Raw genomic sequence first — 12680 nt, 5'->3', positions numbered from 1 at the left:
TATGGGGGGCGCCTGGGTGGCGCAGTCAGTTAGGCGTCCGACTTCAGCCAGGTCACGATCTTGCGGTCCGTGAGTTCGAGCCCCGCGTCTGGCTCTGGGCTGATGGCTCGGAGCCTGGAGCCTGTTTCCGATTCTGTGTCTCCCTCTCTCTCTGCCCCTCCCCCGTTCATGCTCTGTCTCTCTCTGTCCCAAAAATAAATAAAAAACGTTGAAAAAAAATTAAAAAAAATAAAATAAATGTGGAATATGGTATAAATTTTTATTCTATGTAAAATATATTTGCTGGTCCTTATAGTTTAATATTAAAATGTAGTTATTGATTCATTTTTGTTAGTGTTTTTATTGTACTATTCTTCTCTAAGTATACTGCTATCAGCCTCAAAATTGTTGGGTTCTTCATCTTTTTTTTTTTAACTAAACTCTAGTAGGACCCTAATAACAGTGATGCATGACTCAAAGATCATAAGGTGATTGATGGCTGCCTATAGGTCTGATAATGACACAGTCTGAAATGAAAATACAATTTATCTGATGTGAAAAATATCGTGATCCCTCAAGCCTCTAAAGCATCAATGTGAATGTTCATAGGAAGTAGCCATAGTGATTATGGTTCAAGTTTACCACAGTTAAATTTAGTCTTTGAGGCACCATTTATTACCATCCCAAGTACTTTTTTTTATAGTATCCATAAGCAGAATTCACGGCCATCCAAGGGAGACCAAACTTTTAAGTTACTATATCAACTTCTAAAAGTTAACGAGTAGCCTGGGGAGTTATGATTTACTGTCAGTCCAGCAAGAAATGTCAGTGCCCTAGAATATGAGGAGGCAAGTGTCATCTAGCCGGATTTGTGAACTTTTCACTTTGCCATTCACTAGACAGCAAACAGAAAATTAGTCTATAAATAATTGAACTTGAAATTTTTTTGAAAATCTATCACAGCATGTTAAAAGCAATTTTGTTCTCGAATTAGCTCTCCACAAGTAGTAAATATGTCAAACAGCCTTTAAATAATGCAACATATATAGCAACAGATAAGAAGGTTTAATAAGAATAAGAGAAAAGAAGACATTAGAAAATACACATGATGTATGATTTTGTTGGTTGTATTTTCTTTCTGAGAAAATTGGAATATAAATCTGATTTTAAAATGCCCATTAAAAGTAGACAATTTGCATAATGATGTTTTAATATTCTAGGAAAATGATACAAATTTGTAAATAAACATTTCTAATATGCCTTTATTCTGTACACAGAGAACATATGTTTAAGCCTTCTTAAGAATGAAAAAACAAAGTTACAAATGACTGCTCATAAAGATATAGGAAAAGATGAAGGGTGAAATGTTTCAATCAAAGCTCTACTGTGTGGTTCTTTAAAAGTGTTCTTGTAAGTGGGGTGCCTGGGTGCCTCATTTGGTTAAGCATCTGACTTTGGTTCGCATCATGATCTCACAGTTCGTGGGTTAGAGCCCCGCATCAGGCTCTGTGCTGACAACTCAGCCTGAATCCTGCTTTAGATTACTTGTGCTTTGTCTTTCAAAAGTAAAGAAGAATTTAAAAAAATTATGACTGTTTTGATAAGATACCTATATAAAAGGACACCCAAGTTTTTAGGTGGTTTTAGGAAACCACATTCATAATACTAAAACATTAATTTTTTTTATCCTTTTTATATGTTGGTATCTTTAATATAGGAGAAAATGTATTACTTAACCCTGATGTTAAATAATGTACAGTCGGTTTAAGTATTTTGTATACAATAAAAATTCATTGGCATCAGTAATTAGAAATATTTTATAAAACTAAAAGTAGTATGGAATAAAGTGATGTATGGCAGTAAATGTCTGTCATGGGAAACGTTTGTATAATAATGCATATTAAGTTTATTTTAGTGGTAAACTTACATAAAATGGTAAGAATAGTACATATAACTTTCTTATTTCTGATAGTTTAAAGTATGTTACTGACAAGGTGCCCTGTTACCAAAAAATACTTGAATGTATTACTTACAAATAGGAACATCCTATTATATAACCACATACAGCCATCATAATCAAGAAATCAGCATAGAGGAAGTGCTTTAAGACTCTTGAACTGTCTTACTCCTGATCAAACTTTATTTACTCATTTATATTAGTCTATTTACATACATGCCTCTTTTGTTTATCAGTTATAATTCCTTATTATCATTGTTTTTTGATACCTGAACTATCCCAGATTTGGACAGTGAAAGACCCTCAAGGTTCCTTTTGTGTGACTTTGACTTGCCTGCATCATTCTTTGAACACATCCTTTGTCACGTGTGTGTACACACATACACATACACATGATGTTCCAGATCACTTTCTAATTTCTAATTTTCTAATTGTTTCTCCAAGGAGCCTTGGTTCCTATTTGGGGAGAATGGTATTTATAATCCATTATTCAGGCACAGTTGTGTTCTCCTTGCCCTTGGGTTGTTACTGCTCCTATGCCTTCTCAGTGGAAGAACCAGGGATTATATGAATGTACACACACACTTATGAATATGTATATAATGTATATTTTATATATAAAACTTACATCCGTGTGTGTGTGTGTGTGTGTATAAGCATGTAGAGGTACATATATATATAAAATATACCACTACAAATTCATACCAACATCTCCCCATTCTATCCAGTACAATGTTTATTTTAATTTTCTCCCTGAACATAATTATGCCTTCTCTATCAGTGAGGAAACTGGCTATAATTATCTTCAGTGGGTTTTCTTGTTTGATAAATCTCACTGTGTACACTTACCTCCCATTGCTGCTGCTGCTCATGCTCCTTGTGGAAATGCCTTCTCAGTCTATTCACGTTCCATCCTCTTCCATTCTGCATGATAATTCATATGTAGCTATGTAATTCCTAGTAAATGTGGGGTAATTGAGAAGATTAACTAATGAGTGGATAATATAGTTTGATGGTCACCATCCATTTTCAGTATTCTTCTAATATGCCTTCCACAATGGCAAAGTTGAAAACTGCATTTTCAGTACTTATTTGCAGTTATTGTTCTTAGTGTAATTAATTGCCACCAAATAGATTTATTCATACAGTTTTGGCAAATGGAAGGGAGACAGATCTTGCACACCACTCTTTTTGCTATTTCTGTAGCTTCCCACTACTCCTAGTTTCTTCTGGTGCTTCTAGTCATGTCTGGCTTACTTAGGTTATGCCCATTTAGTCATAGTACTATAGCCAGAAGTTGTAATGGCAGTTTCCAGAATGCAGGACAGGCTATAGCTGCCTTTATAATTTATAATAATCGGATTTATAATAATCAGTCATTTCTGAAAATCGAAACAGAATGTGTTTCTTTAGCATTCCTAAAATTCATTCTTTAAATGAATTTTTACCTTTCTGCTGTCATCTAGAATAAGAATGGAAGTTTCATCCATTTGTAGACTGATACCTCTAAACACCTAAAACAATGCTTGGTCCTAAGACTGTGCTTAATGGTAGTGTAAGACCTAAACATAATTACTTGATATAACTTTCTTTTTTTTTTTTTTTTTAAGAATCCAATGCAATTAGAAATTCTGTCCATTCCATTCACTACGAGGCCCTCCTTTCACTATAAATCTTTCAGAGCTGACTTTTATTCTATTCAAGCCACTTATTTGAAGAAACCAGAGGTGAATCAATGACTAGCAGTAAGGAGATCATGCTGTGTTATCTATCAATACATAAATCTAGTTACATGTAGTAGGATTCTATTGTTACTTGAAAGTAGTCTATGGAAGACCAGGTTCTAGAAAATTCTGAATGTAGTAATAATTTGCATGAGTATGTGGCTTATGTTTCCAGTGCACCTATCCAGGAGCCCAGGAGAAATTTATTATGATCTGTTCTCTGAAGAAGAAACAATTGGCTTTGATTTATGTGCTCTGCAAATATGCTGGTACCAGCTGGGATTAAACTACTGGAACATTAAAACCTCACTCAAGAGTTTTTCTTCTAAACTTACTTTAGTAGGCTAAACTTAAAGCTTTATATCTTTGTTATTTACTCTGGAAGGGAAATTGCCTAGTAATATCAATCTATAATGATTCATGAATAGTTACTGTTTTGTAAACAGCCTAGAATTTACAGTAATCAAGAATGAAGAGTTGGTTGTGAAGAGGTTTGGGTTTTGAGTAGAGCATGTAAATTAGTTTTAGAATAGGACTGTTTCCTTCCAATCTGAATGTTCACCAATTCTTATAATAATTAGATGGACAGAGAAGACCTATTCTGTGATCTGTTTCAGCAGTTTTATTGAGTACTTGCTATAGATTAGGCATTGTTCTACATTTGGGGATACAAACATACATAAACAGACAAAAATACCTATCTTCATGTAACCTTCATATAGTTGTGGAGATAAGTAAGGGACACCATCAATATGAAAATGTACAATACATTAGATAATATTTAGTATTAAATAAACTAATGTTAGAAGTGGCTGCTATATAGAGTGCTTAATGTATAAGGAGCAAAGGCAAGAAGTGGTTAGAGAGTAAATTATACTATGACCTGAGGAAAAAGCGTTCTAGCAAAAGGAAGAGTGAGTACAAAAAATCTGAAGGAGATTAATATTCCAGAAATGTTGGAAAGGCTGCTGTGACTTAAGCAGAATGTAAAGCAGGAGGGATTTAGTAGGATATAAAATGAAAGAGAAAAATGATTAGTCAGAATACTTACAGTTTGAAGATCATTGAAAAATATTTGGTGTTTCCCTCAAAGTGATTTGGGAAGCCCAGTAGAAGTTTTTGAACAGAGATGCAACTTGATACAGGTTGATTTTAACAGAATCACTCTGGCTACTATGTTGAGAGAAAGGTGGAATGAGAAAGACAAATTGGCCATAACCCAGGTAGGAGAAGGTGACATCTTAGATCTTGGTGTAAAGGACTTGGGAAGAAGTGGCCAGTTTTGAGATGTAATTTGAAGGTAGCACCAAGAGCTCTTACTTAGAAATCTCTCACCATCTTTTCCTATCTCCAGCACAGTAGTCCCCTCAGTGGCATTCCAAATACCATTGCCCATTGACTCAGATGGTGGTTATTTATGAATTCAACAATAGAGACTTCTTTTCAAGTAAGCTAAATTGGCCACATCTACTGTCACATATTCAAACTGCTAACAGCTTCACCAGTAATATGGTATGGCACTACTCTACAGTTAGATCAGTTTCTTATTTATATTAGATTCTTTCATTAAAAGGGACTTAAATTATATCCACACTATATTAGATATTTAATCTGGTTATGTATTTGCCCTCCCTAACCACTATACTTTTCTACCACTGTCTGGGAACTTAATGAATACCATACTACTGGTGTATAGACAACAGACCAAACAAGAATGATTTTGAACATAACAGATTATTTTATATAAGATTGTGAGAGAATGGTAGATGCCCATGGGTCTCATCAACGAGAAACAGCTGCTCATATAATTTGTACTGGTCTATTGAAGACTTAGTTCTCATGTTTATATCCTTTAGTGTTTGTTATGCTTTTTAAGATTAAGTTTAACCTCTTGTTGAATATTGTACCTGTGGTTCTTGCTTCTTGATTGACACATGACAGGTAGGTCTGGGGAATGGAGAAGACAATCAGTAATGTTTAATAAATTGATGTCTTTCAATTACTTATGGATCTGACACTGACCTAATTTTCCATTTAAAAATAATACTTATCCAAGCATAAGCATTCTCCACATTGTTGGAGAATTTCTTTTCTATAGGTTATGATTCTTGTGTGCTTAACTAAATCTTGGATTTGTTAAGGAGATGACACAAAGAAAAAGTAACAATTTCTGAATTACGAAATTCTGAAATACGAAAATAAGACAGTAGTATAGACAAAATAACAAAAATAATAGGAGATGAATTAAAATTGATAATACGGAAAGATACATTGTAAACCATGATGAATGTTAAATGTATTACTTTTTTAAAATATATTTTTATAAGTATTTTAACTATTTTGGTGTAAAAACAGTGTTGCACCTAGACTTTGAAAAGAGAAAATCTGTAACCCTTGAAATTACTGATCCCTTTATTTAAGTTTTTTACTAAAAAAAAAAGTGTTATATAGGTTACTCTGAAGGGCAAGATTACAATGAAGAGTGATTATTCATTTGCTTAGTGACTTAGAGAGTAACTGGCACTTTTTGCAGTTTTTTTGGGTGGAAGGAGTAGCACTTGCCTGCTTTTGCCAGTGAGTTTGCCTCCTGGCCAGTCAACAGAGGAAATAGCCTGGTCTATTTTATGAAGGTAATTTACCCCTGGAATTAGTTAATAACAGCAATGGCTTCATAAAGTACAAGTCCTATCAAACTAATCTAAACTTGATCAATCAAGGGAAGGCAATAGAAGCAATCTTTCTTGACATGAGCAATGATTTTGGTGCTACTGCGTATGACATATTTCTGAGTAAACTAAGAAAATATGTTCTCGTTAGTGTTTGATTTTTAGTTCAGTGCACAACTCTGATCCCATCTTAAAAAAATACTTGCTTCCTTAATAATAGTAACAAGAACAACAACAAGAAAAATGAGAAGTAGTGAAGGGGAAAAGAAGGAATATTTTTTATATATCAACTGAATCCAGTTTCACTAAGAATAATGATATTATTAGTTGTATTTTGGGCACTGTTTGTTAATATACATTGGTTCACATTGACCCTACCATATCCATTATAATGATAATAAAGCCAAATTTATACCTGGCTATGAACCAAAATTTATAAAGCAAGATTTCTCTAGATCCTAAAATAATATATATTACATTCTATTCTGTCACTTTCCAGTGCACCATTTTTTTCTTTTCTTTTTTTTTTTTTTTTTTTTTTTTTTGAGAGACAGAGAGAAGGTGTGCACACACGTGAGTAGAGGATGGGTAGAGGAAGAGAGTGGGAGAATCCCCATCAGGCTCCATGCCCAGTGTAGAGCCTGATGCGGGGCTCAATCCCACGACTGGATCATGAGATCATGACCTAAGCCGAAATCAAAAGTTGGGTGCTTAACTGACTGAACCACCCAGGCTCTCCTCTAATGCACTATTTTAAATCTTCTTTCTTTTGTTTACCTCTGTTGAAACAATAATGTTGCATTTTCTCAATATATTTATTGGAAGGGGTAGATATGCCCTTTTCCAGGTCACCGTGTCCTTGTAAGCTAACTGAAATGTGTATGTAAATATAGATAGCTTTGATTGGCATGGAAAAAAAAATACATATTAACTGAGTGAGCTTACACTTGTTGGGCCTCTTTTTCTAAGCACTTGGCTTACTGTCCATTTTTGTAGCAGAAATACTCCTTCACTAGAAAGGAGTCCAAACCCACAATTCTGATATCAAATAATTATTTTACTGCATTTCAGAGTTGAATGGGATATTTAAGGTTAATTTAATTACCCCATTCTGTGCTTCAATTCCCTCTATAACATGGAATTAAACTTCAATTGAAATTTTATTTATTGAGTACTTCTCTTTAGCTGGCACTATCTAGGTTCTAAATAAACAAAAAAATGTTGTAAGCATTACAAGGAGCTCACATATTAATGAAGAGATAGGACAAAGATTTAAATATGAATATGAACAAATTAACACAATAATATTAATTTATTAAAAATTTCTGCAAGATATCAGAGGAACATGGGGAATAAACCCCCCCTCCCCCCGAGGAAGTCAGAAGACTTTCAAATAGACAGTTAATCTTGGGATTGAAAATAATGAAGGAGCAAGAGAGAAGAAAGGCACAGAGGCTGAAAAATAAGTGGTTTGATAGAATGTATCATATACATGTAATGACAAGTGGCTCAATATACCTGGGGCATAGGACTTGTCATAGGTAACCAAAATTATTTTACCCCAGTGCTTCCTCCAATAGACTGGAAGGTTTTGGAAGGGGAAAAGCACTGATTCATGTTTGTATTTTTAGTTCTCAGCGAAATGTCTGCTAAATAGAGAGTTTTTAATAGGAATTTTACCTGGCCAATTAAAATTGGGAGCTATAATCATTAATGGTGTAACTGGAGGCATAGGTTTAGGTGATCTCATAATTTCTATGCAGAGTAAGAATGAAAGTAATCTAAAGATCTAACTTGGTAAATTTCAGTACTGAAAGATGAATAGGAAAAGGAAAACCCATGCAAGATCATGAAAAAGAGTGGTTAAATATATTAGATAATATATAGAGGATATATATAAACACATATGTATATATATTATATGCATTTATATTATATTTAATATCCTATATATGTGTGTATACACACACATAAATACAGAGGCAACCAAGAGAGACAAATCTTTCAAAATGTATATGGGCACGGTGGTAGCAAAATATCAGGTAAGGTAAATACATTCGTACATTGTAACTCGTCAGAGGTAACTGCAAATATATGGGGAGTTGTTTCATGAAGTGTTTGGGCCTAACTCATTATATTGAACTAAAGAGTAAATCAATGGTAAGGAATTGAATCCAGTAATCCTTAGAGTAGTCCTGTAAGGCAGGTTCTGTGTTTTAGAAATGAGAACACAATGGTTAGAGAATTAAATAATAAGTATTTCAGATAACTATCTATAGGCTGAGACATAAATCCAAGTGACTAACAGTGGTGTGTTGGACCTGGCCCAAGTTCTCTGGAACCAAAAAAATGTTTCAAAAATTTGAGAGCCAGTTGTCAAATCATTAGTAGCATGAAGTAGGCCATGGTGGGAATATTTACACCACAAAAATTGGCAAACACTTTGTCAGTGATTTTTTTTTTTTTAATCGGAGAGCCAGTTAGTGGCAAATCACTGAAGGACCCAAGTTTTAAAATACTGGTATTTAGGCCCAGAGGTAGATTATTATTAAAGAGATTTAGCTGTATCCTTAAGCTGAAGGTGATATTCTACCCATGCATGTACTATTATTTGGTTTGTACATTATAAAAATGCTAGATATGTTTTAGATCTATAAACTTCTGAATTATTAATACTGATAGGAATTTAGCTTCCAAATAAATACTAACACATTAACAATATTATATATGCAGGTATATTCATAGTGTTATTGCTTGATATTGAAAGATTGTATACAACCCAAAAAATCCTTCCTTCAAACATGGAATATTCTGTAACTATTAAAAAGAACAAAGCAGTTGTATATATTTAGATAAAGAATGATGTCTTAAGACACAAATGAATAGAGTCAGGTGTACAGAAGTGCATATAATATGCTACTTGTAATGAATATTTATGTGAATGTCTCTGAGCAGAGTATGTATGCTAGGACATATATGGATCTGGTAGAAGTAGCTTCTTTTGGAAAGAGTTTTGGGCAGCTGAAAGAAAGAATTTGGTGGATGACCTCTCATGTATTATTTTATATGTGGATTACATAAATTATGATTAAAGTCATTTAATAAAAACACTGACAAGATGGATACTTAATGAAAAACTGATTAGTGGATATTAAAACCTTGTAATTTTAGATATAACATTAACGTAGATTAACAACACATATATGTGTCTTCATAACTGGATACCAACTGTACTTATCTACCCTGTTCCTCCAACTGTATATACCCTATTACCCCCAAGGAATTGTTGTAAACCCCCTTTAATCATTGCTAGCAAGTTTTTGACCTTCATGCACTTACTGTTAGATATACCTAAGCATTTTTTACCTTGTAAGATAATCATGTCTACAGTAGCACACTTTCTTTTTCTGATATTACCCTAATTTTGCTATAAAACAAGTTTTGTTCATCCTTCTCACAAGGGCACGTGTTTCCACCTTTTTCTTTTCAGTTCTCATTGCTCTTTCAATGAGGATATGACTATTTCTTTTTTCCTTACTTTGTATCATCTTACTCTAAGCTATTTTTAAGCTGGTTGCTAGATTTGTTTTCCTAAATCCTGAGTTTATTCATGTTACTAATTAACTAAAATGTCCAATCAATGGCTTCCTATTATACAAAATAAAGAGTACTCAGTCTCCCAGTCAAATCCCTTCACACTGTAGTTCCAGTCTGGTGTATTTTGGGAATTAATATGATCGGTTATTCAAAATAGGATCAGATACATGAAAACTCAGCCAGGATGTGAATACATTTATCTAGAAACAATATGAAAACATAGTAAACAAATGGAGTAACATGTAAGAGAAAATAACACAATAAAAGGGCCAGAGATTATCATAAAATATGAACTTGAGTAGATCAGAGTGATCCTAAAATTTTGGAAATTGATCTTTTTTTAGCAGGAAAAAAGTAGCATCCATATATCTGTAAAGCTATGAAACATAAAGATACCACCAAATGGCTGACAAGATGAATATTTGTAGTGATTCAATATTAAATATTAAATGCTCCCTTTATCAGGTCATTATGGTCTTTGGAATTGTATACATGACTAAGCCTGCATTGGTTTTGGATTTGGCATTGGTGACTACTATTTGCCACAAATACATTATAAATTGTAACTTATATATTATAATTTAAAATGTACGTTGTCCATAAATTCCAAATTTAGTGGTCTCTATTTATTTTTGAATTCATGGCATTAGAAGCTAGATCCCAGGAAAATCGGTTCCAGATTCCCTTATTCTTCTCTGCTTTGATCTCTTCACCATTTCTCATTTGATATATCTGATACTCAGACTCAAGTCTACAGTACTTACATTGTGTATTTATATTCCATGTGTCTTAATGTTGTAAATAATAGATATTAATGCCTCTGGAATTTATTTTTATATATGTTAGCATGTGTCTGTCTATCTGATATTACTAATTCTATTTGGCCAGAAAAATTTGCTGAATTTTCTTTCCCTTCCTCACCTCAATTTGGGATAAATGCTATATATAGCATGTATTTTTTAAATCATTTATTTAGATATAATATACATAAGGGCACAGATCAGAAATTCACAGCAGGATGATTTTCATTAGCTGGACTCATGTAAGTAATTGGATTCCATCTCAAGAAAAAGAACATTTACCTCATCCTACAGGTCTCCCTTGTCCTTCTTTTCAATCATTAACCACAAGGGTAAAAGCATAGACAATTTCACCTGTTTTTGTCATTTACATGAATGGAATCACATGGTACACACTTTAATTTAGCATTTTGATCAAGAGTGTGTTTGAGTGGTTCATGTATTGCAAATGATGGGAAATCATTCATGCTCATTGCAATAGGAATTGAATATGTTAATATGTCACTATTTATCCAATTCCTGGTGGACATTTGAGTAGATTCCAGCTTGGGGTTATGAGTAGTGTTAGTAGGAATATGTATTATGTATATGTATATCTATGTATGTATATGTATTTCTGAAGGATATATGCATGAATGGAATTGCTAAATTATATGAAATGTATATGTTCAACTTTATAATGCTCTCACACTTTCCCAAAGTGGTTGTACTAATTTGCAGTTTCCACTGACAGTTTATGAAAGTTCCAGTTGCTCTAAATGCTTGCCATAAATTACTTGGAATTTTTCATTTTTAGTCATTTTACTAGGTCTCAGTAGAAATTCTTAATAGTCTATCTGAATCCATCATTTATGATATTTATGATAAATTCCTTCCTCAGGCCTCATGTGTTCTACTTTACTCTCTCATATTTCCAACTCCAACTGATTAAATTTCCTCTGCTTTCAAGTGATTATATTGGCCTACCAAATAATCCAGATAATGTCCCTATTTTAGGTCTGTACTCTTTATTACATATGTAAAGTGACTTTACATCTGTACCCCGAATTAGTGTTTGATGGCATAATCAAGTAGTGAGAATCTTAGGATATCTGACTACTGCACAAATTAATGAGTTAGTCTATAACTCTGTCATGGATCCTGGCACAAACTTGAGACTCTTGTGAGACAATGCCTGTGTTACTCATGACAAAACAAGCGGTATGTGTATCATATTTGTGTGTGTTTCCCTTGTTCCAAGTCCCATGGGTGCCACAAAGAAAACCAGTTGATACATCTACATGCATTGGGTTGGATTGGGGAAAAACAAACAAACAAACAACTGGACCAAGGGCCTAGCGCTTTTTGAACAAGCCACACACATTGCAGTTAGCAGTGTGCAAGTCAGTCCTCTTCCCAGCAGAGAGCACACAGTTACAAAGTTGGCACACTGTGGTTGCTTTGACCTATTTAGTTATCTATGTGACTAGCCACACAAAATGCTTATTAGCAAGGAGTGGGGTAAGCCTTGCAATTGGACATACACAGCAAGAATGTGCAGGGATGCTCAGGGTCCATGGCAGACTGTCTCTTCCAACAAATTCCTTTGTGTAAGTATTTTACCTGGGCCATCTCATAATCTCACTCACTTCTTCCCCTCTTACTCATTCCACTCCCAACTACCTTGCTGTTTCTCCAAATGACAGGTATAAGCTTCCAAAATAAGGCTAATATAAGTCAAATGCTTTCCAATAGAATTTTCTACAAGAATGGAAATAGTATGTAATCTGTAGTATGCATATGTGGTTACTAAGCACTGATATTCAAAGAACTAGATTTTTTAATTTAATTAAATCTAATCAGTTTAAATTTAAGTAGCCACTTGCAGCGACTGTGCACCTCTAAAGATTTTCTCTACTTGCAATAACCTTTCCAAAATATTTACAGGCCTAACCCTGTTGTCTTCTAAGTTTTTTGT

The sequence above is a fragment of the Herpailurus yagouaroundi genome, unplaced genomic scaffold, assembly GCF_014898765.1.
Source record: "Herpailurus yagouaroundi ecotype Mexico unplaced genomic scaffold, PumYag 164, whole genome shotgun sequence".
NCBI lineage: Eukaryota > Metazoa > Chordata > Mammalia > Carnivora > Felidae > Herpailurus > Herpailurus yagouaroundi.
Note: the sequence above shows the minus strand (reverse complement) of the source record.